At 39.6% G+C, this 27085-nt stretch overlaps 1 protein-coding gene across 8 annotated transcripts in view; it reads left to right on the plus strand.

Annotated features, from left to right (window-relative positions):
- Window positions 1–1349: 1349 nt before the first annotated feature.
- Window positions 1350–27085, plus strand: part of ATP2B3 (ATPase plasma membrane Ca2+ transporting 3) — a 171841-nt gene continuing 146105 nt past the window's right edge. For 4 of the 8 annotated variants that reach the window (XM_072431702.1, XM_072431701.1, XM_072431703.1 and 1 more), the window contains exon 1: window positions 1350–1525. The gene's annotated coding sequence lies outside the window, so the exon portion shown is untranslated. The remainder of the gene's footprint in view (window positions 1526–27085) is intronic. The other 4 variants (XM_072431706.1, XM_072431707.1, XM_072431705.1 and 1 more) reach the window with 2 other exon arrangements.

Genomic DNA, 27085 nt, shown 5'->3' on the forward strand with positions numbered 1-27085 from the left:
ATCTATCTATCTATCTATCTATCTATCTATCTATCTATATATCCCTCTATCTATTTATCTATCTATCTATCTGTCCCTCTATCTATCTATCTATCTATCTATCTATCTATCTATCTATCTGTCCCTCTATCTATCTATCTATCTATCTATCTATCTATCTATCTATCTATCTATCTATCTATCTATCCATCCATCACACATGTGCAGCAATGAGTATTACTATAGTATTGGGGTAGCCCTACTCACTGCACGGCCTGTTCTCAGAATTCACCAATACCTTGTGTCAGCTCTGACCCATCCATCCTGTGTATGAATGAGATATCTGCCCATGTCTACTACGTGGCCGATGAAGGACACAGTGAAGGACATAGCTGCAGGTTGTTGGTGATCCACGTTGGCACTCATCATGATCTGCCAGGCGAGGGCATACGTATTCCAATGTGCAATCAATAAGTGCAAACCCATAACAATTTGCTAATTTGACTAGGAGAGGAGAAAAGCCAAAGCTTATTTAGATTTTGTCCAAAAATTTCTCTTAGAAGCTGAAGGCACATTATTGTATTAAAAAGGATTGTTCAATGACCCGTGAAAGGACCTTTGTATTGTGCTGGGACACAAGTCTTGGGATTGTCCTGAATGACAGACATTAAAACCTTGTGTTCTCCTCTCTCTTGTCCTTCTAGCTGAATGACAAGGCGTTGGGGGTCGTTTAACACTCTTGAGCACAGCCTGAATTTCTGCCGGTCCCTGACAAGGGAGGGGTTAACGTGTCCTTCTGTTTCACCTTCCTCCAGCAAATCTCTTAATTCACAATAACACAACCCCCTCCTACTCTTTTTTTTCTATGCTTTTTCATCACTCTGCATAATAATTCCTTCAATTTTAAATCATTTTTGTTTTTTAAAGGGGCCATTTATAAAAGGGTTTTTTAATTTTTTTAAAGGGCCCTTTAGTAATAATTAAAAAAAGGGTCTTTTTGAAAAACGTTTAAAAGGGGGGATGCTGATGCTACCAGCATGAGCTTTTGCGAGTTCAGGAAAGCTATTGCAGGTGGAATCAATGATAACGGTGTGGCATCACCGATGAAGTGGGCTTGGACTGTGCCATTTTCTGCGATAAGGGGAGGCCCTGAATAGGGAAACCTGTTTTATCCCTATTTATACATATTAAATTATTTAATTGTCATTGCCCTGTTTAATAATAATCCTTCCCCTCTTTAGAATGAGACGAAAGGGCTGATTGGCAGTCGGGGGGTTGGAATTTATTCTTTGTCGTCCTCTCTGGTCCTCCCCCTAGACCCTGCCACTTTCTACACTCCTGGGATGCTGAAGCCTGCAGATGGTCTACAGCACAGAGTTCTGGCTCCATCCATGAGGCATGTAGTCCTCCAGTATCAGCTGCTGGAACCAATTTTACATCATTTCCCAGCTTTTTCATTTTCTGCCTTTGATTCAGACAAAAAAAAAACAAGAACAGCCTACCCTGGATTCCTGTCTTCCCTCTATCCTCCTCCTATCATGGCCTGGTAAGAAAGAATTACAAATATTCATTTTTTTTTACTAACCTCTGATCATGTGTTTTTTATTTTTATTATTTGTACAGGTTTTTTTTAAATTCAATAAGAATGATAATGAAGAATGTTGCAGCTGGCAAATTGTATTTATTTTTTATATCAGTGAATTTTCTAAAGGGTTTTTTTACATTTTTTTTTTTTTTTTTGCTGCTGCTGCAACAGTGATCACATATTTTGCGGGGATTAGGGATGCTATGTGTGCGTCTCCCAATTGGAGTATAGTGTACCTTTCTAGGTTGATGATTCTTGGATTTTCCAGCTCAGAAAGAGAAGGAAGAGGAATAGGGGGAGGGAAGGTTTGCGATAACACACTTCATCTGCAATGGAGTGAACTTGCCTTCTTGCATCAAAGCATTTCCTAACAATGCTTTGCTGCATGAATGTGACATATATTTGCGGCAGGGTTTAGCCAAGTGAGACCAGGGTAACCTTCTTGGCTATGCAGAGTATGGTACCCGCAGTCCCCTCTCCTGAATCAATTAAGTATGAAGAGGAGATCACTCAACACCCATCCCATTGCAGGGTCTTTGGGGATGGGAACTCTCATTGGCAAGGTTGACTCTGCAGATGAAACAGGAGCAGCTGAGATCAGAAGGGATACCCAAGATGGAGAGCATGTGCAGTGGCTTTGCTGATGCTGTAGAAGAGATGCAGCTTTAGCATTCAATTACCTTAGAAAGGGAAGGAGGGGCTGCAAGGACTGACATTCAGGTTAGTACACCTGCTCTTGTACAACATTGGATCCATTGCTGCATTGCTATGTTGTGTGTGTTTTTTTTGTTTTATTCAACTGCAAGGTAGGGGGAGGGATTCTGCTCCAACACTGAAAGCAGCCTGTTCCCAGTTCTGATTGGATGGATGGGAGAGAGTGACAGGGGGGTATCTCAGCAGCATTTAATTAGGATGATGGTTGGAGGGCAGCGATGGAGAAGAGGGGTGGTGGTGGTTGGCCGAGGTCTGATCTGGATCCCTGCTACTGGACAGGGTGTGATGTTCTCCTGCCCCATCTCCCCACCATGACCAGTTTTTTTGGAGAATGTGAAGCAGTCATCGACTTGCTTATCTGAGTAGTTTGACTTTAAATTCTCCTCCGCACCATTCTGTCCCCATAGGCCCAAGTGGCTGTGTCATTGGCTCAGGATGTTCAGGTATCTGCATTCTACAGGCAGGCAGAGGAGACCTGCAGCTTCTATAGCAAACATGGCCCTACGGTGCAGCCTGTGTTTTTTATGTCTGCCCCTAAATGACCTTCTAAAATAACCAAAGGGTCATACGGATCAGATATAAGATATAGGGAGTCACCTAGAGGCACCGCTTCTTTTAGAGACCTCGATCTTGAGATCTGCTTCTTCTACTTCTGTAGGAGGTCTCGTTCTTACTGCTGTAAGCCTTGTGCAGTAACTTGAATGACACATCCACCATTTGCAATGGGGCTCCCTGGTAATGGTTGCAGCAGGTGGGTGCACTTAGAAATACAAGAGTTGTATTATCACCAAAAGCAAGGAAGAGTGCTACAAATGTACAGGGACTACCCAACAGTGTTAGGGTTCAAAGCATTGGGGGACTCATTGGAATGGTTCCTTAATATTGGACAGGGTGGACTTTTAGCAGTTGACCTCCATGCAAAGGTGAAGGTTGGGTCATAATTGGACATCGGCACAAGGCAACCTATGTGATCAGGGAGGCAACCTATAGGATCAGGGACATAAAGCTTCATGAGCTTCTACGAATCTCAATCTATGTACTCATCAATTGATCATCAATATCACTAAATATGAATCATATATGTAATTCTACTTATATATTCACCAGATATTGCGTAACTGTACATAACATGTCCTCTCCAATCAAGTGTCACTTACAAGAAAAAAGGGGTAGTGCATATAAAAGCCATATACCTATTTCATATACATATATAGCTGTGGATCTGACATTGACCAAACATTCTCCTCCATGTGTCTTTATTGGCAATGACTGATTTACCCCCAGAGAATGTCTGATGAATGCCATAAACCGACCCCCATAGAGCTATAACAATAAAATAAAATGTTGGATAAATCATCCGACATCATACATGTATGTGTATGTAGAATTCTGGCATGCACACAGGGATTTCCCAAAGTGCATGCAGCTTTTTTTTAATTAATAAAAGGTTTCGATTTCATATTTTCAATTCACATCACCTATTCTTATCTAGGGTTCAAACAACTGTAGCAATGGATTTAACATTCCTTGGTGATTGGTCTGTCTATCCTATCAGGGTCATTAAATTCTACAATTTAATAAAAATGTACAATTAAAAAAAGGTGTTATTGTCTAATTTTTTATTTGCATCTTATTTACACCCTCATTTCGTTTTAGGAAGGGATAGCATATTGAGCAAATTTTTTATTTTTGTCTTTATCTTTCAACTTTCAATTTTACCCGACATGTTTCGCCAGATTCACATGGCTTCATCATGGGTTAATAATGCTGAAAATGTGTCCAATTGACAATAACCAATTTGGGTGTTTTATATTGTATTCACTATGGGCAAACTGCACATATTGAGTGTAATTATCTCCCTGAGGGTGCTGTGAAAATAGAGCAACTTCTTGGGTAGTAATGGGGAAAAACAGGAAGGTCTAAAGAAGTCAGTTATGGTAGCTTATAATATAGCCTATAAATGGCATGATGACTCAATGGTTTATACACCTACTTTGCAGGGCAAGGGTCCTGTATTTGAATAACGGCCAGGGTTTTATCAGCATGGAGTTTGTCATTTCTGTGTTAGCATGAGTTTCCTCACAAAAACATAGGTATGTATATCAACTATGGTAGTGACATTAGATTGTGAGGTCTTCTGAAAGGCAAAGTGACATCTCTATGGACATTGTCCATATTAATACAAGTTGATATTATTATTGTATCCCTTCCTGAACAGAAATATGGGTGTAAAAAACACAGATTGGATAATGCCCCAAATTTTTTTTTTATAGGTTTCAAAGGGTATACCTAAATACCTCTAATAGGTAGTCATACAATTTAGTGACATATTCAGTCTTGCATAGTTGTACAGGCACCTCTCCTATGGGAGCTTCACTCAGTGTGCACTAGAAGCTGCAGTAAGCCAGATATAGTCTACATGGATAAAGGACATACAGCATCATTTACCCCTTTGATGCTCATTGAGCTCAGAGGATGGAGCCATGACACACTGTACTCACAGTTCCCTTTGCCTTTGCCTAAAGGACTCCATTCGTTACTGTTCATCATTTCACTTGGAAGACTGAGGACATCATGTGGCTAAGAAGAGGTATTGCATGGAAACAGTTTCAGATTGAAGGCGATTATTGCAGTCAGAGATGCAATTACCATTTAAGGAAGACATTTTCACTGAACATCCTAAGCATGATGATAAAACCAAAGTCCCTATGGGTCTCTGCATTTTATAAGCTATAATTTTACCTATACCTGCAGCAGTATAGCTGATTGGTAGGTGGAAACAACCTACTATCACCTACATATAATGCCCTCCACTTACATAGTCGGGAGTGGTGAGAGTATGAAGTTAAAGTTCACTTTTCTGCTTTCTGCTGTGAGGATTCATCTCCTCCATTATTCAGCATCCATACTGTGAGCTCTACTGGTTAATAATTAATGCCTAACATCGCTCATATAAAATCTATGTTCATTCTAAGTTGGTATCTGACTTGAATTATGCATGCCTGCTTTTGTTTATGTAATGCTTTGCAATTCAATGGAGCAGGGGTGAGCAAGGGGGCAATTTTTTTTAATTATTTATTTTTACTGCCTGATGAGGAACTTTATCTAAGGGTACTGAAATCCAATCATTATTACCATTGCATTGAGAATGTCTAAGGTACATAGAGGGTCAGACTGGTTTACAGGGGAAAAAAAATGTCTGGAAGACCCCTATCATATGCCCCCAAATTTTTTTTTTAAATATTCATTTACAGGGACTGTCCTTCTTCATACTTCCTAACTATCCCTAATTTGGAGGGACTGTCCCTCTTCATACCCTCCAATTGTCCCTGTTTTTGATAGATTGTGACTCCTCACACCTCCAACTGTCCCTTTTCATACTTCCCAACTGTCCCTCTTTATACCTCCCAATTGTACCTGATATGGAGGGACTATCTAGCTTCATACCTTACAGCTATCCCTGATCTGAAAAGGAACTATCCCTCCTCATACCCCCTCCTGCCCTGATTTGGAGGGACTGTCCTTTTTTCATATTCAAACCCCTTAGTTCTGAGTTTTCCCTCTTTTAGGGTGTATATACATCTCTACATAAAATGTATTATATAATTATTATAAAGTATTATTTTGCACTAAACATTCACTCAGCCTCTAAATTATTCCATTTATTATGCTGAAAAGCAACTGTAAAGGGAAGAAAGCTGGGCAAACAAATATCACTAAAAGTTCAATAGTGCACCTTTTTCTTATCTGCAAAACTGGGAAGCTGACCGTGTCAGACGGGTGATTTTGCAGCGACAATTCCTCCGCAATATACATCTCTAACACCTTCGATTTGTAGCAGCAATTTTCATATATGACCATCTGTAGCTGTAGAAATGATTGGTAGCGGTTACAGGTTAAACCCATGCTGCACCCAGGGCTGGTTTAGGGTTGGGCATTTTGGGCAATTGTCTGAGGCCCCACCTACTCCAGGTAGAAAAGTACTGGTGCAGAGAGTAGGAATTCTATGCATTTAGGGCCCCAACCTCATATTTGCCCAGGGCCTTATTTCTATTAAGACCATGCAAGCCTGAGAGGTAAATAAAGAGCACCTGTTGCTTGTCTTCCTCATGTAATGATGTTCGTTGTAAAAACAATCCTGGATTAGCAAGGAAGATTTTAATTTGTGCTTGGAATTTCCTTGGTCTAGTTATACCTGGGTTAAGCAAGGATCACATTAATTGCTGTGTAAATATCAATGCCTTTTTATAATGAGATTTATGCTGGATTTGCAATGTTTTACTTCAATTTACTTTGAAGTTGAAATTTTGACAGACTGGATTTTAAAGGAAAGTGGGCTGCATGGCAGCCTGGGCTCAGAAGAAATAGGAGCCATTATAGCCTGGTTCTGTTATAAGTGGGATCAGTGAAAACCTGGGTTCAGAGGAAAGGGACTTCATATAGTTTAGGTTTAAAGGACTCGGCACCATGATGGAATGGGCTCAGAGAAAGTGGGGGTCCATGATTGACTGGGCTCAGAGGAAGCCGACCACATGGCCGCTTAGGTTCAAAGAAAGTGCGCTCCATGACAGCCTGGGCTCAGAGAAAAATAAATGGGGTCAGAAGAAGTAGGCCATATGACAGCCTGGACTTAGAGAAAGTGGGCTCCATGACAGCCTGGGCTCAGAGGAAGTAGACCACATGACAGCCCAGGCTTAGAGAAAGTGGGCTCCATGGACACTTTTGCTTAGAGGAAATAGGCATCATGACTGTCAGGGTTTATTGAAATCGGGGTTTATGATAGTCTAATTCCTGATAAAGTAAAGTCCATGACAGCCTGGGTCTTGAGAAAGGGGGGTCCGTGATGGAATGGGTGTATGGGAAATAAGCTCTATGTAATTTTGTGCAGGAAATTGGCTCCATTACAGTCTGTGTTAGGGAACATGGGGTCCATCATAGCTTGTGCTCAGAGTAAGTGGGCTGTATGTCAGCTTATGCTCAGAGGATTTGGGGCCTGTGACAGTCGATCTCAGAAGACATGGGCCATATGACAGTCTGGGCTCAGAAAAAGTGTACTGCATGTCAGCCTGTGCTTAGGGGATGTGGGCTCCATTACCAAATAGGCTCAGAGGAAATAGGCCACATGACAGTCTGGGCTAAGAGACATGTCAGCTTATGAGGAATTGGGCTATTTGACAGTCTGGGTTTACAGAAAGTGGGGTTAGTAACAGCCTGGGCTCAAATGGAACAAGTCCTAGATCAGTTTGTGCTTAGAGAAAATGGACTCCATGACAGCCTGTATTGTAGGAACTTAGCTCAGCCTGGGCTCAGAGGAACTGGGCTATCGTTCATACTGCAAAACCATCTAGTGGCATACAAAAGTACTGCAACTGTTTTAATTTTTTTTTCTATTTTTGGCCTTTGACCAGCACCACTGTGTGAGGACATAAAGCAGCTGCTGGACTCCAAGTGACCTCTGGCTCATGGTCTGAATAGTCAGACATAGTATAACATACAAAAAGGAGACAAACAGTAATTGTTCATAAATAATAGTGCCCCATAAAAGTTACTGAAAACTGAAGTCCCAGAAGACTAAGTCCAATAATGACCTCTAAAAGGACCTCCTGCCCTGCATTACCTTGAAGACTGCCTATTGGAAATGTGGCTATTATGGGTTTATAGAACCTATCCCATAGATAAATCTCTGTTCTTATATTTACAAATTATTCCTTGAGGCCAAGAAGATTCTAGTTAGACTCAATAAATGACCTCCCACCTATTACTTAAGGCTTTTCTTTAGACCTCGCCCTAATGACTGGATGTCAGCTGAATCTTTACAGGTCATTTTGTAGTTCGTAATCATTAATGACCTTTGACCTTCTATGCACTTAACCCCCCTGGCAGTATTCCCAAGTGTGGCTTGGAGTGAAAACTTATTACAAAAGTGGTATCCCTGAGCCACTCGGGGTTGAATTGAGGGCTTACCTGGTCTTCACGAGCTCATGGCGTTCTCCAGCAATGCTGGCCTGGCATCTGTGTCCACTTGGTGATGCCCGGCTGGCATTGTCATCCCCTGGCCCCGGTATGTGAAGGTTAGAGATGCAATTCTTGAATTGATAAATATATGCATGCTGCAGAGAAGGACAATTTCCTTCTGTGTGTAAGCAGTGGTCTCCCTGTCGAGGCCTGGCGCACCCCCTATCAAGGCTTATTAGTCGTTAGCTGAAAGACTCTTAACCATGGCTATCCGAAAATACGATAAAAATATCAGTCCATTAAATAATTATAAAAAGCAGTTCTTTTTCTTAGCTAAGCTGTTCCTTGCAATACTAATTTTTGCCACTAGATATTCTCAGTTATACAACTAGCTTCCTCCAGGGCTGGGCTTTCAATTATCTGCCCCAGGTATTGGCTAGAAGAAGCAGAATGCTAATGAGCTCATCTTTTTGGCGCTCTACTTTGTGCTCCTATCATCATGCTTTTTTGGCATTTTATGCATCCTTTCACACATGAGCTTTCTGTATAGGGAATGCTGGTCAAATTCAGCAAATGGTATTGCTTTTATTAAAAAAAAAAAAAAAAAGTTTGGAAATTTTGGTTTTAGAACTGATTTAGGTTCTAAAACCTAATTCACAAAGACTAATGTGTGAGCATCTTGCTCAGTATTTATCTCTCATACATTGTGTGCAGTAAAGGGATTTATTACCGCTCAATAGGAACAAATGAGTAACCAAGCTTGGAAGGTAGCATACACATCAATGTGTGATCAATATGTGACATCAATGACATTGTAACAAGGGATGCTGTAAATAGAAAAGTGCAGGATGGGCCTGGAAGCAGTAGTTAGTTTGTGAAAACCAAAGGCTACCATGTAAAATCACATCCCTGTAGATTACTGCTAGAGGAAAGTAAAGCCTTCCAAGACTGAAGGTTCAATTCAGACATACCGGAGCTGTCAGCGCTCAAATTAGCCATTGTCTGTAGACTCCATTTCCTCTTAGTGGTAGTCTATTGGGATGTTATTTAATCAATTTCTGTGTGACTGCGTTATATGATGATTTAATTATTAAACCTCACAGAGACTTGTCTTGGACACACAATATCCCGGCAGCTCCATGTAATGGAACCACAAGGACACATTTGGGGTCAGATGGTGACACAACATGGCAATGCAGAACTGGATCCGTAAGATAGAAATTAACTATGGTGGGTATTTAGCTGTCAGCCATTGTTGGGTTGAGAAGATCAGCAGTAAGATATATAAGAATAAAAAATACATGGGCCAAAATAGGTTTCGGACACAGCAATGTATCATACTAAATAAATATATTATTGTATTTCCCAACCGGGGTCCCTGGAGCAATATGTGCTTCTCAGGTCATTCAAAGTGGTACCAATGATCGTTCTGGCTATCTATAAGGGTGACATTCCATTTACTGGCCACCAGTTTAGGAGGCGTTCATTTTATTGATCACCAAACCAATGTACTGTGAGCTGTGGATATACTAATTAAAGAAGGGGTTCCCTGAAAAAAGTTATTCCAAGGGTTCCCCTGTGTTTAAAAATTTGAGAAAGGCTAAAAAATGCTTGGTGGTGATCACAGGAGGACTTTTTATCCTCTGAAGATGGCACCTGGTAGGGTTTCTTCACTGTTTTGTCATAGAAACCCAATGTGCCACTGTGCATAATTTGCATTATTAATGTTGACAGGTTGATTGGCAAAGCTTTATGAATATATTCATGTGTGGATATGTAATATTTACAGGGGATTACGTGTCTTATAGTGGGGAACAATATTTTTCAAAGCACGAATGACTTCCTGTCTAGATGTCTCATAAAAGGAGATGATGAACGTCATCAAAACTACCCAAAGTCACTCAAAACTTGCATGACAACTCTTCTTTCCAGGGCAAATAAAGCTGTAGGGATTGGTCTTTAGAAGAGCTTGGGGGATAGGAAAAGGCAAGCTTGTCGAGGCCTAAATCCTAGTGCCAGGCAATTATTTAAAAATAGTCCCTGGACGTTGTTTTTTTAATAAAAAAACACCCACTGCAATACTTACCCTCTCTTTAGTGCGGTTTATCAAAATTTACATGTCCTCAGTCTTATGGGTCAAAGGACACCCAATGTCAATCAATCTAGAAGACCGAGGAGATTATTTGTATGCAGGGCACAATGGATCCACCCACTGAGGGGGCATTATTACGGCACTCTATTTTCCATTATCACATTATACTCACTATGCAATGATTCATAAACACTCCTCCCTGGATGACTGAGGACTACCTATCAAAGATATTTGTAAAAATGGCCACTCAAACAGAAGGATGAGGAACTGGGGGTGTCAAAGGGCAGCCCAAAGGTATACAATAGTCTACACATAATCAAGTCTAGGTGTGGGTGGAATGCAATTGCAGATACAAATGTTGGACTTTTGCCCATGTAGACAACAGAAGACAAATCATATTAGAAAATACAGTCTACCCAAAGATCCTTGAGAACAGGAAAACATGGTTGTATGCAACATGAGCTGCAGGGACTCCTGTGATTCTTTTCAAAAGCATTCTGCTGCTGTATTATTGTACCAACCCTCCTTTGTTACTCCTTTGTGCTTTACATTTTGGGGGCCTCCTTTTCAGTTGTGACACCTCAACCCCTTTGTGCCCACATAAAGGTGGGTGCGCTCCATGATGACAAAGCTCCCAGCTCCCACACACAACCCACTTTTTTCTCAACTGCACCATCAGTATTATCTTGTAAGTGTGTTGTCAGTTATTTAATTCCCAGCAATTGTTGAGTGTTGATGTGTGACAAGATTTAGCAACATAAATGGTAAAAATGTCATCCTCTATTGACTTCAATGCATTTCAATCAATATCAATTTTTTTACCAATTTTCAGCAAAATTGTATTGGAGTACATCAGAGAGAAAATTTTGGTAAAATTTTGGGTAATTTTACTGCTCTCTATTTAGACTTGCCTGAAACAAAAAGAGGGCTGGGGTATATGGAGGGTTCCAGATCTAGTGGCTCTTCTATAATTGGCCTTTCTATTAAGCAGCAGAAAATGGGTTACAGCTGTATGATTTCTTAATGCTGAAATATTCTTTACTCTAATGAGTCATAAAGATTGTTCACACATTTAAATCTTAGCGTCTTGTAACCGAGCATCCTACTCTTTAGATTAATAATCCTTAGGGAATTTGACTTTGTTTATTTTTATGCACTTTAATGCTTTTTAAGAATGCTACACTTTTTCCAATTCTTACAAAATGTATTGGAGTCAAGGAGCAAATTTTGGTAAAATTTTTGTGAATTTCACTGCTCTTCTCTACTCTTAAACATAAGCTTTTTTAGACTTACTGGGTATTGGAAACACATTAGAATCAAGAAGAGGTCAGGGGTGCATGGATGGTCCCAAATAAAATAGCACTTCTGTTATTGATTGACCTTATATACCAGGGATAAAGACTACTATGGCACACCCAGCAGCACATGGTTATAGCTGTATTATTCCTTAATGCTGACATTTTCTTTACTCTAATGAGCTCATGAAGGTTTTTCACACTCAAATGCTTATATCAACACCTTCCAACTGAGAATCTAATCTTCATGTTTAGAAGCCTTTAAGGAATTTGACTTTGTTTACTTTTATGTACTTCAATGCTTATTGGGAAGGCTGCTTCTTGTGGACTGAACGCAAACCAGGATGCGCATTGACAGGCTGCCAAAAGAAGGGGAATAATCCATCAGTGTCATGATGAATTTAGCATTACTGTACACTTGTCCTTGCTGGTAACAGACGCTATGAGACTTTGGATTAATCCATGGCTTACATTATCATGCAGCTCCTTAACAATCTTTATTTTAGCTAGTTATTCGCCTCTTTATAGAAATACTACATTTAAAAGAATGCAATATGTTCTCTGATTAGTTTCAAATATAAATGTATGAAACCTATGGGATAATATTTGGGTTTCTGTTAAATTTACATTTAATATTTTCACATTTTCATCAGTTTGTGATTTTTGAATCACAATCTGAGCTAAGTTTCCTTTAAAGCTGAACCTTATTTTTTCTGTGCTATGAATAGGAATCAGTTTTGAATGGATGCTTCTGAATCTGGAGCATTACAAAGCTATGATCCTACTGATGTATTGCTATCATCAAACCCTCTTCTACCTATTGGTACAGTCTAAGAAGTGCCCCATTTTTCTGTTTTGCTGCAAAAAATGTCTAGCTGATAAGCTATCAAACCCTCTCCCACCTCATCTGTACTATCCATGAACTGCCTTTTTTATCTGTTTTTCTGCATAAAATGTACCGCTGATTGACATCATCATGTCCTCTCCCCCCTTCTGAACTGTCCATGACCTGCCTTTTATATAATTGCTACATAAAATGTCCAGCTGCTAGACTACCATCATCATCAAGCTTTCTCTTCCCATCTACATCGCCTAGTACTCACTCCTTTTTCCTTTTAGCTGCTTAAATTGTCTGTCAATAAAGTCAATGTGAAGGCCACTCATAGGGAATGGTGGGAAAATGATTTCTGCCATGTGAAGTATGTTACAAGTCCAGTGGACTGGTTGGCTGAGCTACCGCAGGCCCTGGATGAATATGTTTTGAATACTCCATCAGCAAGATCTCTCTTCTATAATTCTCAAATTTACCTGACTACCTTGGCGTTTTGGATGGCCACAACCACCTTTATATGTCACAGCCCCCCCCAGTTGCATTTTTAAAGTGAGCCTATCAGCACAGATTTACTTGTATGCACAAATAGAAATAGAAGAAGACTTCATATACCTACCTTTCTGGTGGACAATTTTTTCTTCTTCTCCAAGTCATATTCCTGAGTGAATGGTTCTTGATGCAGAACAGTCTCACTTCCAATATATAACTTAAGGGTTCAACTCTCATTTAAGAGCAGAAGGTGGAGCTACTTCTTTAATTTTTTGGATTTGTGATGCAATCAAAACATGCAGATACTTTCTATTTTCAGAAGGCTGTACCGTGCATCACATCCTTTACAAGGAGTTTATTGAATACTATTTGTTCACCTTACAATAACCCATCATATTTCCATAAAGGCGAGATCTTAACCTGGGAATAAAAAGAAAATATGCTACCATTCCTATAATGTGGTGATGGCTACTTTTTTTAGAAATTTTCTTCCAGGAAAGAACATACCTTCAGATTTATTATATTATTGGGTTTCGGACATTTCTGGTGCTAGAAGATGCCCACATATGATGTTAGAGGAGGCATCTCCATCCATTACTTGATAGTCTTCATTGGGGGAGATTGAGAACATATGGCCTGCGAATGCTCAGCAATTTGTGTTCCCAGAACCCCAGATTACTGGTATGTGTGGTACATCACAACGACAAATAGAAAACAGAAGCACTACATACTGTAGAAAGGCTTTGACCCCTTTCATCCTTTTTTTAGGTGTTATTTATCATTTTGACAAAAATGTTTCATTGATTACGCAAATTTGAAAACCATTGAACACTCTTCTTGATTGGTGGATTTCATTTCATTTCAGGAGTTCTATTAATCACAGAAGTGCAACATCAGACAAATCAATGTTTGATGCCTAGGGCAGAAATAACATAATGGAAATAAATAATAATATGCTATTTTAGATGCCAAAAAAAGTGTTCAAGAGTTGGCATTGAATTTCCAGGCAGAACACCGAATAAATATATTTTGCATCACCTCTTCTCTTCTGTTGCTATAGTGAACTGTACTTGGTGTTTCCATATCAACATTTAAATAGAGAGAGCTTATCAATTAATGCTTAGTTCCAGTCTTTGCTGGGTAATGTAGAGTCCTGCGGTGAGCCTGTTCTATAAATCTGCTCTCACATATAGAAGTCTCCTAGGAGATGGAAAGTAGAGTGGGACTTCTACCAGATATTGCATGAAAAAAAGCTAAAAAGCTTAACACCAGCCAAATAAAATGAATTGCTAGGATGAAAAGATATTACTTATTCTAAAATGGGTGTTTTTCTTATCTAGTTGGCCTCTGGTTTCCAAAGTCAACGTACAGCAAAATCAGACCTTCAGTATTGTAACTTACCCTCATAGCAATCCAGGACAAATCTCAAAAAGTTAGCAACAAGCTAGCAACAATTCAGTTTTGGTCTAAAGCCCTGGTAGTTAAGCTCAATAGTCAATTTTGTTTGACCTTTAGATCATAGTCTGGGTAGAAGTTGGAGCATTGATCTGCACAAGGGTTATGGCGGCGCTCTCAGGTTTGTGGGACATTTTCAATTTCCAGTTGTCTTCTGCAACATGCTTTCAATGTTAAACCAAACCTGTTGGACAGTGTTTCCTAACCAGAGTTCATCCAGAGGTTGTTAAGGATTCCTTGAGCAATGAGCAGTTTGGGAATCCCAGGGCAATTTAAAAGATACCAATAATCTTTTTGGATATCTGTAAGATTGGCATTCTTGCCATTGGCCAGCAATGTGAGGTAATGTAAGCTGTGGATATAGTGACTATAGCAGGGTGAAGACCTGAAAGTTATTTCAAGGGTTCCCCCATGGTAAAAAGGTAACGCTGCTGTAGGATATCTACAGATTTTAACCATCATTCCCTGTAGTATGTGTATTGTCTCTGATAGACCTCCCTAGGTATAGGTGGCTTTAACTTTGGTGATGTCAGGGACCATCCATGGTTGTGGCGTCTATGCCTCTTAGGCTTACAACCACTGGTCTAAATGCAGCCTTCTTTCCATTGCGCTTATATACACCTTATCCCCACAGCAGGCTTATTTATAAACCCATGTTTTTTTAACATGGCAGCCATATATACAGGTTCCCCCATAGCATCTAAACATACAATCCCCATCATGTACATAAACTATATATACAGTCTCCTCAACCTTATATATTGTTCCCCACTCCTAAAGAAACCATATTACAATTTTTTCATTGCTCCAGTTCGCACAGAAAACACATATACACCCCACCAAGCCACCATATTGGTCATCATTGATCGTAGAGTGTGTAATGTTTGGACATCAGGCATAGCAGTAATAAAAATCACCAGCTCTTCTTTAAATGACCTAATTACTGGATTAATTTAGGAGAAGAAAGCAGGCAAGGTTCAAGTAAGCCAGTGATTGGAGTAGGCTGGGTGTTCTTCTGCCACAATATGTTTTAATGAAATCAGTGTTCTCCCTTTCCTCACATCTTTCCTGCAACAGAACATACCACTTGTCTTTTAACTATGACGGGTCAGATCCCTTACAAGGAAGAGTCCACAACCTTATTCTTGGCTTGGATTTGCTTTGATTTACAATCGATCAAATTTTCCTTCCATTTCATGGCCACCCAGGCTGAATGTCTGGATAATGGTCTGGTTGGAATTTAAGGCAATCCCCATGCTGTTTAAGGGAAGAAAACAAAATGTTCCCAATCAACCTTCAATTAACCATAAAATACAAGATAAAAAAGTCCCCCCAAGCAAAAGGGATGTCTAAAGATTGAGCAATCAGAATTAAAGTCTGGGTTCCTAATTGATCCTAATATTCTATATGCATTTGTTGGCATTGTTTGGTTTAAATCTGATCATGGTAGAAATATGTCACACCTATTCTTTTTCTTCCACATATGGCAAAGACAATTGATCCTTGTTTGTTCCTAGTTTCCTTATTATGAATGGCTCAGTCACCCACTTGAATGTTTATCCTTTGTCCTTTGCAACAATAATTTAGCCTTGGAACATACAATACATGCACATCACTGGATACCTGGGCTATTCTGGTAACATATTAACATGCGTGAAGTTCCCCCGGCAGCACAATCTGAACCTGAAGTCTATAATTTATTTATGAATTAGATAGTTGTCCAGGAAATAAATTGATGCTATAAACTCAAATAAACTATTTATAGCTTGTTTCCGCCTTGGCACTTGGCGACATTTGATTTAGAGAAGGCATTGTAGAGAAATAGCATGTTTTAAAAGCTTAAGCTGTGGTTTATGAAAGAGAACCTGAACTAAGGAAGCCGTGCCCAAAAAAGGCGAGCAAAGGGCAAAGGACTGGTAATAGGTATTGCTTGTTTGCTCCCAGCTGTTAATTATTTCTCCATTGCTGACTTACCATGCCCTCTCCTGTTCTGCATTGTCTCTTTGGGTAGAGGCGGCCATCTTGGTAGAGTGGCAGGGATTCCTAGTGCTAGTGCAGTTCCCTTATGACTGGTGGGGCAATATTTAAGAAGCATCAGCAGCAGTGGAGGAAGTACAGGTCCACAGAATGGATGAAACAAAGAAATAGGTTAACTTCAGGTTACTAAAATACAGCTTCTTTCACAGATGAAGGAGAGAACCTGAACAATGGAAGCTGTGCTCAAGAAAGGTAAATATAGGGCAAAAGACTTGTCATGGGTATTGCCTGTTCGGTACCTGTTGCCGATCATTTCTCTATTGCTTACCCACCATGCCTTGATCTGTGCCTGATTTAATAAAGCTCTCCAAGGCTGGAAAAGATACATTTTCATCAGTGTTCCTCCAACAAACCTGGAATGGATTTATTAAGTCATTAATTTGTTATTTGTTAGCAAGTGTTTTGAATCCATTTCAGGTTTGCTGGATCACCCAGGTTCACTGATGAAAGTGTATCCTCTCCAGCCTTGGAAAGCTTAGTAAATCAGGCACTGTCAATTAGTGGAGATGGCCATCTTGGTGGGTTACTATGGATTTGCTTCCTAGTGCCAAAGCCCCCCCCCCCCCCCCCCCCACGAAGATCGGTAGGGTTAAAATAGCAGGAGGGGTGAACTAAATACATATTAACAGAACAGATAAAGCTGGATACAGGGGGATCCTTGTACTGCGAGTTTCCTAAGTACAGCTTCTTCTCCAGCAGTGACAACACTGATAGCCATGACTACAGCATCATCTTTTCCCACTGTAGTACAAGCAGGCTCCATCTATATAAGCATGGCAGTTCTGCTCTGAATCAAGCACAGTGCAGCATTGTTGCCATCCCATCACAAAAAGCTGCACTGGGTGAACTTCATTGGTAGGGTCAACATTTATACTTGGAACCTTGTAGGGAAAATCAGGTAGAACCATTTTGGCTATAGCACATTTTTTATGGAAGTCCATAGTTTAATCTACTATAAGATATTATTTATTGTACAATGTGAGACTTTTTAACTTCATCATACAGCAATAGTTGCACACTTTTCTCATGGGGAGGCATGTGGGGCTGTGCTTCCAGTAATAGGAAAATTTTCAAACATGCCTATACTGTCCATTACCCAAATATTTTTTTCAGGTGGACTTTATAAGATGACTGTCAAGCTTGACTTAGTTTAACCAGCTTTCAATTTGATCAATATAAATGTTAACCATCGATCACAAATCAGTTAATCATATTGCCACCTACTACTATCTAATAAACTAATAAACTACTATAAACTAATTGAGGGGTGTCAAAAACCCATCAAACAGTTGTACAATGATGGACATTTTCCAACCTGATGATCAGGGTTCTTTTTATCCTACACTTGATATCAATCATTTTTGGTTGGAATGTATAGTAACATAAAGCCATGTATGGCCAGAATAAGAAGCCCTGTGAATGATTGTTGTGGATTAATAAATTGGGACCAAACTGTACGAATAGTGTTATGCGATGGACGCATGGAACTTTGGACCTTTATTTCTGATTGTTTCTAATTTTTGGGTTGCTTTTGAAAACCTCCCAACTGTGCTTCTGTTAATCCTGCTTTTTACTCCTCAGCTGTCTTTTTTGGGTGGATACCTGTTTAGAATGTATTATTTACCAATTTCCACTCCCTTCCCCTGCCACCCCTATCCTTCCCTATCTCCAAATCTTAGGTGACATGTCCCAAATCTGATGTTTTTGCTAGCTTGGTTTTGGGAAATCTATTGTTCAGCGTAGTTGTGTTTATTTTTCATCTTTATTCTCTTTTTTCTAGTGATAATGAAAATATAATAGAACGCTGAAGTGTTTGCTCGATCAGTTGAGATTCCGACACTGCGCGTGTGTAGTGTCTACAGGGCTCTCTGTTATACATTTCAAGAGCTGAATTCCAGACAGATTTAAAAGACAAATAAATGCAGCTATGTAATCATTAACACATCGTTAAAGTGGAACTAAACCCAAAATGGGAGGAGGCAATTTTCTCAAAGCAATCGTGTTGGAGTAAATGATGAACATTACCTTTAGAACTGAACTTTACAAATGCAAAAAACACAATAGGTCTGATTTACTAAAGAAATTTAGGCTGTTCAGTTGCCAGGATGAGTTTTTTTCCTTGCACATGATTGAACGATGGAAGAGCTTCATCACATTTACTAATCTAAGTGAACTATCCCTAGCATGAGAATGATTTACTTTGCTTTGTGAACAGCCTGTTGTACCCTTAGTAAAGCAACTCCATTGTATAGCTGTCTGACCTCCCTTGCCTTCCAGTTTAGAAGGTATTGGTCAGGCAGCTGATCACCACCTACTTCCTGTCCCACTTCCCCTCACGCAGACCTCATGTAGATTCAAGTAGACCTCATATAGACCCCATGTAGACCTCAAGTAGACCCATGTGGACTTCATGTAGACTTCATGTAGATCCATGCAGACCTCATGTAGACCACATGTAGACCTCATGTAGACTCATGTGGACTTCATGTAGACCTCGTGTAGACCTCATGTAGACCACATGTAAATCCATGTAATCCATGTAGACTCAAGTAGACCTCATATAGACCCCATGTAGACCACGTGTAGACCTCAAGTAGACCCATGTGGACTTCATGTAGACCCATGTACACCTCATGTAGACATCATGTAGATCCATGCAGACCTCATGAAGACTCAAGCAGACCTCAAATATAGACCTCATGTAGACCCATATGGTTTACATTGTAATAAAGCCATGATGGGAAATGAAGTCTGACATTTACTGTTCTCATTTTGGGTGTCAGCTATGATGGATTCTCCCACCGGCTGAATCCACACCTGGGAGAAAATGAGATGTAGTGCAGTGTGCAAATACATCTGTCCCATTAAACAGATATTCAGTACACCACTTTGCTTTAGAATATACCTTGGGTTTAGCTGGGCTTTAAATTATAATTTTTGAATGCACGTAGTAAGCAGATCTGTAAGCACACTTTTGAAGTTCCTGTACAGAATAGCTCAGATTAAGGGAGGGCAAAGCAGCAATAGCAGCCAATCAAGTGTGATGCAGTAGTCATGTGCTAACAGAGACACGCTGATGGAGTAGAAAGAAAGAGAACTTGAGAGATGAGAAGAGATGAGCTTGGCAGTTCACTGTTTCGTGTCCTTTTGTTTTGACACCTAAGAGGACAAACTAATACCTCTAAGAATATCAGTATATTAAATATAAAGGGGCAACCAGAATAAAGAGGAGCACTTGCCTATAGCATTGACCAGAAACGCAAGTTTTATTGAACCATAGAGACAGTGATATGTCACTGGAAGAAATTTCCCTTTTACTTTATGTTGCATATTTAGGATAAATAGGGGAATCTTCTTGGTGAGTGACAGATTACATAAAAAAAAACAGATCGGCCTTTACTATCCCTTATTCTATCTCCAAGATATAACTGTTGGCTTTAGATATATTTTACATTTGTAAATGTTGGTTGGTAAATGATGCTGGGCTTGTTAATTAGAAAGCCTAGTGCTGTATGTTTCCACATGTTGGCTGCTTTACTAATATTCATATAGATCCATAGCAGAGAGGGAGAGGGGTATCCATTCTATGACTGATTTAGGTGTCGCCAGAGGGACAGATTCATTGAATGAATGGCTAGAGGGAAACATAATGAAAGTAAGCTTGGAGGGCAGATTTTCAGAAAGAAAAACTGGAGGGAAGATTTTATGATGGAAAATTCTTTAAAATTTAATTTAAAAAAAGCAAAGGGCAATGAAGGCAATGATTTTATGAAAGGGTGGAGGTCGGATTCTTTGAAGGATAGGCTGAAGGGCATATTTAAAGAAGGGAATGCCAGAGGAAAGATTTCACAAGGGGAAAACAAAAGGGCAGATTTTACAAAGGGAAGGCCAAAGAGCAGGAATTTGGAAGGGCTAAAGAGCAAGATTTTTAAAGGGTGGGTCAAAGGGAAGATATTATAAAGGGGGGGGGGGGGGGGCAGTTTTAGTAAAGGGGATGCCAAAGGGCCAATTTTTTGAAGGGAAAGTCAGAAAGGAGATTTTTTAAAGAGAAAGCTGGAGGTCAGATTTAATGAAGGGAAGGCTGGAGGTCGGATTTATTATTTCAATAATCTTTACCTTGATAATGAACATATATGCCCAACATGCCCATGCTAGCCTCACAATAGACTTCCATTCTGTTACACAAAATTGGCCTTATTGTATCTGGTAACCTATCAGAAAAGAGGAATGTAGAAACCACCTGCATAGAAACGTCAGGATTTTCTTGCAGCGAGGGCGCCAACAAAACAACCATTGTTATAATGAGAAAATAAGCGGTATAGTAAGTGAAAAAAGGCAATGCGTTTGGAATGTCTCAGAACCCTGTTTATCCAGCTCCCCTGGCAGACATCTATAATCTGTTACTTGATAATTAGGAACTAATGATTAGTTATTGTGCTATGATTAGTTTATGCATAATTGCATACATGATGTATCCACTTTTTCTCTCTTTTTTTTTCCTCCCACGTTTTTTAATTGTTTCACTATCATGTATCTCTGCATCGTTTCAAACTGAATTGAAGAATAAGAAATGGTTAAAGAAGATTCTCAGGATAAACGGGAACTTTGTTCCTAACAGCAAATCTGCTCTAAACATTGACTATTTCAGGGCGAGTCAAATAATCCCTGAAAGAGTACACTAAAAATCATGATTGTATAAAGCCTTCGCACAAGATTTATGTAAATTTTAGCCAAAATTCACACATTTGATTCAATGTATGGATCATGTATAAAAATTGATTTGCATACTTTTTAATTCAATCCAATGTGAAAATTTTGAGAAAATTGGGAAAATTTGGGTAAATTTTGGGTGTAAACCAGAGATAGACCCCATAATGTCTGTACCTCTATAATGTGATCCTGTTTTCAGAGAAGGGGGGGATGCCATTGTTGGTTTTCTGGCTAGTATGCTGGTTCGTTGATTTTAGGGGTCATTTAGCTCTATGAGGAGCATTATAGAATCCATGTGCTTTGCATGAGAGCAGCCAATTAAAAATAAATGGCTGCCAAAAGTGCCAAAAAGAGCACATGACTTATACATGGCAGCATTCTTTAATGCAAATGTGTTGCCTTAGTGAAGTTTTTTCAACCAGGGTTCTATGGAACCTTGGGGTTCTTACAGAGTTTGCTGGGGGTTCATTGATCTTTGGTGGACTGGTCATCATTTTGATGGAAATCCCATAGTTTTGTGGCCACTTGTAAGAGTTGGTAGCTTGAGAGCAAAGTTAATTTTAGGTATATGTGAGCGGTTTTTTTGGTCATGACATTCTTCATTTTGGCAATGGCAGCCTCCATTGTTTTTCTCCAAGCCATTTTTTTTTCACTATATTTTTTTTATGGTAATGACAGACTCAATTGCTCAGTGTCCTTTCACATCTGTTTAATGCATGTGTCAGTACTGTAGTCCTTCCTCTTACCATGTGTTTAATGTCCTGTGTTTGTACCTGGAATTTTAGTAACCCCCTGCTGCTATTTTCCTGCTTCTCAAATCAGCTTCCACTCTTTGCTTGCATACTGAAAGCAATCACGTTCATGAAAACTCAATTACTGAAAACGTGTGCTGAGCAACGTCAAAGGAATAAAAAGCCTTTCTGACAAGCACCTGTGTGTAGGAGCCCCCAGCTATGTGGTTGGTGCTTCCTTAATGAAAACTTGTAGCTCTACATGTTTATGAGGTTATCTTAGGCTTCACTTAAAGGAACATCGAAGATGAACTTCATACAGTTCAATACACAGGAGAAATACATATATAGGAGCTGTAAAGAAAAATTTAAGCAGAAGAAAAGGAAGATGCGGAAGAGGGGATGTTCCAAAAAAATTCCCGACTCCTGATGCTTTTTTGATTTATGCCTGTACTGCACAGGGCATGCACCATGCAGTGTAGAATCTAGGTCCAGAATGGCACTGCCAAGAGGAGACCCAGATGCCAGGGAAAATGTGACACCTTCACAGGAATTACATCATCACGAGCCATCTTAAAGGAGATTGCCTTAGATTTGGGGGTAAAGATGCCGGCATGAGGGGATGCAGTGGTGATGAGTTTTTGGAGCCGTCTTCGTTGTACCCCTACAAAAAGCTACATGTGTACCATAATAGGCAAGTACACTGTGCATCCTTGCTGTTTATGACCCAAACTCACCCATGCCAACAGGAAATCTAAACTGTTCCACAGAAACTTACACAGATAAAATACAATTTCTGCTTTGTGTATACATGAAACAAGTCCCTACGACTGGTTCCATTGATCCCTACAAAATATATTTTTAATAATTCCTCTATTGTTTACAGTCATAGATAGGTATGTACCTCCTTCTGGAAGTCACTCAGTCCATGGTTACCCTGAACCAGTGAAATCACAATGTCATAACCTCTAATATGGCAGTAAAGACTTCATTGTGAAAATGTAATCTTACTGCCTAAGCCTGGATAAAAAAAAGACATTTTCTGTTAATATACCTGTAAGAGGAAAGTACAAAAAATCAATTTGTTAGGTGGGAGACCCCATGCAGACAATCTGGGATCTAGCTACAGGATTTAAATAAGCCCAGCAAATGTCTGCTTGTTTTTTTTTTCTCGCCCACAACAGTTCACAAGCAGCTTTGAAAATGAACTCTTCTATCAGTGTTCTGAGTCTCAATGTTGCCTCCACATAATTATACTCAGTATTTGGACTTTCATTATTATGATTTTATTTGGTTACATTATTTTGTCTTCCAATCTGACAAGCATCTGATTAGGTTCAGTAGATCAGGTGGGCATTGGCCTTCTGCCCCAGTACTTGTTTTGGTTGTTATATAGTTATCAGGACTTGTTTTGATTGTTATATAGTTATCTGCTGCCTGTCCAGAACTTTAATCAAAGAGACATCCAGACAGAAGTCTTTTGGCATTGGTTTCATCGTGCCAAAAACAGTTCACAAGCAGCTTTGATAACGAAGTCTTCTCATTCTGCTCTGAGTCTCAGTGTTGACTATTGGTGCCTCCACATACTTTGAGTTGGTCATTAGATTTCATTTTTTGTACCATTTATCATTCTTTGTTACATTATTGTATCTTTCAAAAAGGCAGGTATCTAATCGGGTTCAGCAGATCAGGAGGGCATCAACCTTCTGGCCCAGTACAAATAGTAAATGTTGGGTTGGTGGCACTAAGTGGAAAATTAACCCATTGGGCCCTCAATCAAAATGGGACCTGCCTTGGTTGTTATATTGCTTTTTTTCCCTGTCCAGCCTTTATTCAAAGAGATATCCAGATGAAAGTCCTTTGTCATTGGTTTCATCATGCTCAAAATAGTTCACAAATAGCTCAAGGAATGAGTTCATTTCATGCTACCATGAGTCTCAGTGTTGCCTAATGGTGCCTTCACATACTTTGACTTGGTCATTAGCGTCACACTTACCTCCTACTCGCTAAAGCACAGACGCGTCTCCACTGCGCATGCGGGCAGTTGTGACTCTGTGCGTGCCTATGCTAGCAAGCTTTAGCAGCTTTGCCAGCTAATCACAAAATAGCCTTTACCATCCCTGGCTATTTAGCAAGCTCAGACACATCACTCAGTGTTCGTGCAACGTGTCTCCACTAGTGCCAAGCCCCTAGTTCTGTTGAGCTAGTTCCTTTACACTTGTTGCCTAATCCAATGTTTCCTGTGTCCTGCTTCTGAGTTAACCCCTTTTTGCCCAGTACACACAAACTGGGCACACCGAACAATAAAAGAAACCGGCCAAGAATGAAGAAGAGTGCGAGCTTCCATTGTTGACTTCTACTTCTGAAGATATTCGTTATTAAGGACATTTGGCTTTTTATCACCTAAAGGAATGCAGATAAAAGAGATTTCACATGGTGGGTAATTCCTGTTGATTCCCAGTTGTTTTCTGAAATTAGGCAGAGGTAGGCCAACATTGCCTTTGAATATTACTTGGCAAGTCCTGAATTGTGCATGTCAGGTAATCAGCGTATCTCCCAGGGGGCCAGTCATCTGCTTTGCTGTGCATATAATATAAACCGTGCCTTCCGTTTTTACTTTTCCTCACCGTGCAATTTTTTTTTTTCTTCTACTTTAATGACCTAATGAATAAACATGAATATATGCTATAATGCTGAAATCAAGGCAAAAAGGTATAAAATGTTGCTGAGGTTTGCCCAATGCAATTTGATGAATTATTCTTGTCGTTTGTTATAGTGAATGCTGTGTCAGCAGCCTCTTCGCTGTATGTAAATGGCCATAAGTAGGTACATTTATGCAGTTTTAAATGTCTTCGCCATCTTTAGTTATTTATAGGAATTGAATATGTCTTTGTGATTGTTACACTTAAGTACTCATAGGTTTTTTGTTTTGTTTTTTTGTCACCTGGAACAAGCTACTGTGTCTGGAAAGTAGAAACCCCTAAAGCTGATCTACAGGATAATTCTAACTCCCCACTATCCCTCATACATACTAATTATTGCTCAGAGTTGGGCTTTAAAAAATCTAACAGCATATATAGCTTTCTCTGTATCCCTCTTCTTGCCTAGAAGATTGTGACTTGAAACAGAAAGGCAAATCAGATTATCTTGACTGGCGTATGTGTTGTACTGGATTCATAGCTAATAGGTATATGTATGTATAGCCAAATTCTTTTTCTTGGATAGAGTTAGGTAGGATTATATCGCGTGTATTTTTTCCTTTTTTTGTTTTTGTTGTTTGGATCACATTGGGGAAATCCTTTTCATTTAACAAGTATCCCTATTGCTTATATACTCTCACCACTTGTTCTAGTGACAACTGCTAAAAAGAACCTGCCACCAGACTGTTTAACTCAATTATTTTGATTGGATGTGCTTTAACCCCCTAACCGCTAAGCCCGTAATTTCTCGCACTAAATATTTTTGCTCTTTTGGATAACCCCGTATTTTTTCGCCTACACTAAAATCCCCATTTACCTGGTCCCGCTGTGCTAATCCAGCGTCGGTTCCGTGTTCCAGCGTTCATGATATCTACTAGAACCCTATTCGGACATATTTCTGTAAGTTACAGGTCTACAATTTAAAAAAAAAAATTTCATGAAAACCTGTGACGCTTTTGGAACAGAAATCTAGAAATCAGTGTAACGCTCAGGTGGTTAAACACTCACCTCCAGGAATGCCAGTACTACCCAAATATTGGGGTTTCCAATGCACTTTAAGGGTTATGGCTCATTTTTGTCTAGGATACCATTACAAGCAGTTTTGCTCACTTTATCCATTATTCCCCATGGCAGTTGGTGATCTATTTATTCCAAAACTCTAGGTTGCAGATTGTCCATCAGCAGCTTCACTTACATGTTGTTCTGACATATTTCTAGAGTTTGGGTAACGTATTTTAAGCATGTCATTTACCTGTAAAATTCTCTCCTGTGTAGACCTAAAAACCCCGAGATTGCCATTGAGTGAATTGGATTTGATTATGGCAGCCTCAGAAGACATTCACTCAAGTGACAATCTTTAGCAGCCATTATCAACCAAGGTCCCATAAAATCCCAGATTTCATTCAGAAGTTGCTTAGCAGTTTCTCATACTGTGTCTGAATGACCCCTTGGTTGATGATGCATGCATAGTACTTGGGCCAACACCACTTGATAGAACCAGTTGCATGATTATGCTTTTAGTTGTCAATGAAGACGGTTTTCAAGCCATCATAGACATCCCTTTCTCTGGCCACCAACTCAAGAGGCCATTTTTTCCCAGGGTACCTCAGTGGTTAGAAGGTTGGGAAAGGCTGCTATATATAAATCCCTATCCAGAAACTATATGAAGGATTAGATAGGGTGGTAGTTTGGAGGTACAGAGGTGCTGACCCAGCATAGAATACAATTAGACACTTCTAGAATGCAAGAGACCTAAAGCATGCAAGGATGAGACTGTGCAAGAGAATTATCTCTGCTTAGAGTAGTAAAATTCAGGGGCACATTTTAAGGTAGGTGTTGGGGTGGTGGGAAAATTAGTAGAATGCACTGTTGTAAATGATAAACCAGCTAACGTTATTTAGGATAGTTGTTAGGTTGACAACCCCAGGATAGAGATATCCTACAATCCCATCTGAACTAGCTGTCATATTTCACTTTAAGTAATTCTTCTTTTCAGGAACTTTGACATCAGGTTTTTCTTGACATTTTGATCTCTGATTCACTGTAGTTAAGCATCAGTCATCAATAATTGAGCCTCACCCACGTCAGCATCCCTCTAGTTACTTGGAGTTGACAACTTGTTGAGTTATATACAGTTGAACGTGAGGTTGCTTACCAGCCCCTTATTGGAGAAGAGGGGGCAAAGGTTCATGGAATAATCTAAATTTCCAAATCTAGGTAAAACTGAGTCATAGTTTATACTTCATCCACTAATATTATTTAGGTAGATGTTTCTGCAACATACGTTTAGATACAGGTCTGTGTGTTTCTTGTCTTGTCACACTGGCAATTCTGTAGTAGGTAGAAAATTGCCATTAACAAAATAATTAAAGGGACCATTTATCTTATTCATGTTTTCCTTTCTGGTCAAAATGTTGCAGATTTTTCAACAAGGAGCAGATCACTTGTTGCTGGAGTGTTGCTGTAGTTGACTGCTAGTGTGATCTAGGCTCTAATGGTGAAGGATCTATAT

Source organism: Pyxicephalus adspersus, chromosome Z (genome assembly GCF_032062135.1).
Source record: "Pyxicephalus adspersus chromosome Z, UCB_Pads_2.0, whole genome shotgun sequence".
Lineage (NCBI taxonomy): Eukaryota > Metazoa > Chordata > Amphibia > Anura > Pyxicephalidae > Pyxicephalus > Pyxicephalus adspersus.